We start from the raw sequence: 3899 nt of genomic DNA on the forward strand, positions 1-3899 counted from the left end.
ATTTATGAAGATAATTTGTGTGGTTTTGAAGCTTGGACTTGAAATTGAATGACCTAGAGTTTTGTTCTTGAGAGAAACCGAGAATAAAGAATGAATTTTCCCCTTATAACGGTTTAATCTTATATTTTAGGGATGAATAAAAGTGGAAAACTGACTTAATTACCCCTCTGGACGCGGGATTAAAAGAGCAAAATTATGCCCAGTGACACACAGACCGTCGCATTGCATTGATGAGGTCGATACGATGGCCGATACGCCGTGTCGAGATCATGTCAGCTTACTAAAATTTGCATGCTTGAACTGGTGACAACACTATCTATACGACGCATTGAGATTGCATTGATCCATTATTTTGGACACCCTAACAAGTCTCAAACGATGTTCGAAAAATTCAAAACTCATCTAAGAACACCTATTGACATCCCTGTTCATGAATCAATCTAAGAATTGAAATTTTAAGGTCGTAAGGGTAAAAAATATAGTCATTGAAATATCGAGGCCAAATATGAGACTAAGTGTCAATACTTAGCTGAAATTTTCTAAGTCTTTGACCTCTTTTCATTCTAAATAGGACTGAATTAGACTAGGAATTTTATGGGGTATTACCCATCAGTTTAGGCTTAACACCCTTAATCCTTCAGGATAGTACATCAGTATAGTGGATCCACACATCTTATGTTAATACCTGTGGCACGGTGTTGACACCCTTCTAATTGGGGTCACAGGTTGGACCCCAAATTTCTCATTGGGGAATGTCGGTTAGATGATACCTCCTACATCTCAGTCTAATAATCAGTTCAATAATTCAGTTTCAGTTTCTTAACCATAGCATACAGATATCAATGATTCAGTTATCAAATTTTAGTATTTTAGTACTTATAGATTATATTTAGAACATGTTATATGCTTTTTCATGCATCCTCAGTACTTACAAATTTCATGTATCCTCAGTATTTATAGATTTCACGTATCCTTAATAGCTACAATTTTTATGCACTCTATTCAGTACTGTATGTTATATATATATATTCAGATATTTATTATTCATGTTCATGAAACCATGTATATCAGCCTACCTTATTTAGAATACCATTACATTCGAAGTACTGATCGCATACTCTTTTCTTGTGCTATGATGTGTAATATCATAGGTTTGGATGCCCAGTTCCCGGATCGCGCATACACTTTCTAGATTATCAGCCATAGTAGTAGTGAGTCCTCATATTTTAAGGACAAACCATTTTATTTCATGATTTTGGTTCAGTAGTTAGTTATAGTTAGTTGGGACCTATCCCACCAACTAAAATTTAGTCTATTTAAAGGCTTTTGGATATTTTAGATAGTTAGTCAGTTTATCTTTACTTTATCAGTTTGAGACAGTTATTTTCCAGATTCATGATGCAGTATTGTTTTTAGTTGATAAAACCATATGGATTATCAGTTGTTCTTCCATATATGTTATCATATTATTTAATGCTCACAGCAAGTACCAGCTCATACATTAGCTTATGGTCCCCTGGGACTGTAAGCACCGTGTGGCACCTAGGGTGTACTTTAGAGTATTACAAATTTGGTATCAGATCCTAAGTTCTTAAAATTTCATAGTAAGTCTGAAAGCAACGTCAAGTAGAGTGTTGTGCATGGGTGTGAAGCATGCCAGACTTATGGGCAAGAGTCTACCAGGTATTTAGGAAAAGTTTCCCTTCTTTTAGTATTTATGTCATGTGATTGAGCATGAGCTCAAGTTAAACTCTTTGTCTAATCTATTCTTCCTTCTGTTTATAGAACATTCCTCCCAAAAAGACAAACGAAAGAAGAAATGTAAACCAACCAGCACCTTCGCCAATTTAGGAAGATCCTCTGAATGAGTATATTTCTCATGGAAAGTTTAGAGCTGCATTCACTACCCTAGCTCAGTTTGTAGCATCTCATAATGATCAACTAGACACTATTCCAACCAACCTAGTGGCACATACTGCCCTAGCTAATATTTGATACTTTACCCGAATGAACCCTCTTTTGTTTTTAGGATCCAAATCTGAAGAGAATCCATAGGAATTATTAGACATGGTCCAGAAGGTAACAGATATTATGGGGGTAACTACTAGTGAGAGTTCTGAGTTAGTTACCTATTAGTTTCAAGATATAGCTCATACATGGTTTAAGTAGTGAAAGGTAGATAGAGGCACATATGTAGGGCCTATAGAAAGGGAAGAGTTTGCTACTACCTTCTTCGATAGGTTCTTCCCATTAGAGTTAAGAGAAGCCAAGGTGTTAGAATTTAATAACTTGAGTTAGGGAAACCTAAGTGTGAATGGGAGAAAAATACTAAAGGGAGAGAGAGAAAGAGAGGGAGAACAAAAGGGCTAGGATGGGTAGCTTTAATTTTAATTAGCCGAGGTTGGAAGGTGGTAACCATCCTCAGTTTTATCAGAAATCTTCAGTCCCAGCTCCATCTTCAGCTAGTGCCCCAGTACCTAAGTTCAGAAATGACATTCGGGATAGGGCGCCAGGCTCTATGTCGCAGGATAGTATTAACATTGCTCGTACAAATCTTCTTTGCCAAAAATATAGTAAAATCCATCAAGGTGAGTGTAGAGCTGGCAGTGATTTGGGTATGGTAAGACAGGCCATCGAATTTGGAAGTGTCAGGTAGTTTCTTAGAAAGGTAGGGATTTGCGCCAACAGGGTCAGTCCTATCAGTCATAAGTTCTAGTCTGCCCCCCGACTCAGCAGGGTGCCACTTCCAGTGATACCAATGGTCAGTGTCCAAATAAATTATATACCTTTTAGTCCCGACAGGATCAGGTAAATTCTCCTGACATAGTTACTGGTATGTTACAGGTCTTTCATTTATATGTTTATGTTTTATTAGACCCTGGAGCTTCTTTTTTTTTGTAACCCCTTATATAGCCATCAACTTCAAAATCAGTCCCTAAATTCTAGTAGAGCCCTTTTCAGTGTCTACCCCAGCAGGTATCTCTATTACAGCCAGATAGGTATACAGGAACTATCCGATCACAATATCTCAAAAAGTAACTTTAGTGGATATGGTGACTTTTGACTTTATTCTCGGCATGGATTGCCTCCACTCATGCTATGCTTCAGTTGATTGTAGAAATAGAATAGTTCACTTTCATTTTCCAAATGAAGTAGTCCTTGAATGGAGGGGTAGTACTATAACTCTTAAGGGTCAGCTTGTTTTGTACTTTACAGCGAGAAAGTTGATATCCAAGGGGTGTATTTATCATCTTGTCCTAGTTAATTAATCTAATTCTGAGGCTCCTAACCTTGATTTTGGTTTAGTAGTGAGGTAATTTCTAGATGTGTTCCCTGAAGATCTTCCCAGAGTTCCTCCTGAAAAGGAAATTAACTTCGGAATAGACCTTCTTCCAGATACTCATCCTATCTCTATTTTGCCATACAAAATGAATCGAGCCAAAATAAAAGAATTGAAAGAAAAGTTGAAAGATCTCTTTGATAAGGGATTCATCAGGCCCAACATTTCCTGATGGGGAGCACCAGTCCTATTCGTGCGTAAGAAAGACGGTTCTCTTAGAATATGTATCGACTACCGTCAGGTGAACAAAGTCACAATAAAAAACAAGTATCCACTTCCTAAAATTGATGACTTGTTCAACTAACGTTAGAGTGCCAGTTATTTTTCTAAGATAGACCTCAGATTCGTCTATCATCAGCTTAGAGTTAGAGAGGTAACATTCCAAAAATAGCTTTCATAACTCGGTATGGTAACTTTAGTTTCTAGTCATTTCCTTTGGTCTCACAAATGCCCCAGCAGCCTTTATGGACTTGATAAACCGAGTGTTCAAGAAATCCTTGGATATGTTCGTCATAGTCTTTATTGATGACATACCTGTCTACTCCCGTTACAAAAATGA

The sequence above is a fragment of the Capsicum annuum genome, unplaced genomic scaffold, assembly GCF_002878395.1.
Source record: "Capsicum annuum cultivar UCD-10X-F1 unplaced genomic scaffold, UCD10Xv1.1 ctg5278, whole genome shotgun sequence".
Classification (NCBI taxonomy): domain Eukaryota; kingdom Viridiplantae; phylum Streptophyta; class Magnoliopsida; order Solanales; family Solanaceae; genus Capsicum; species Capsicum annuum.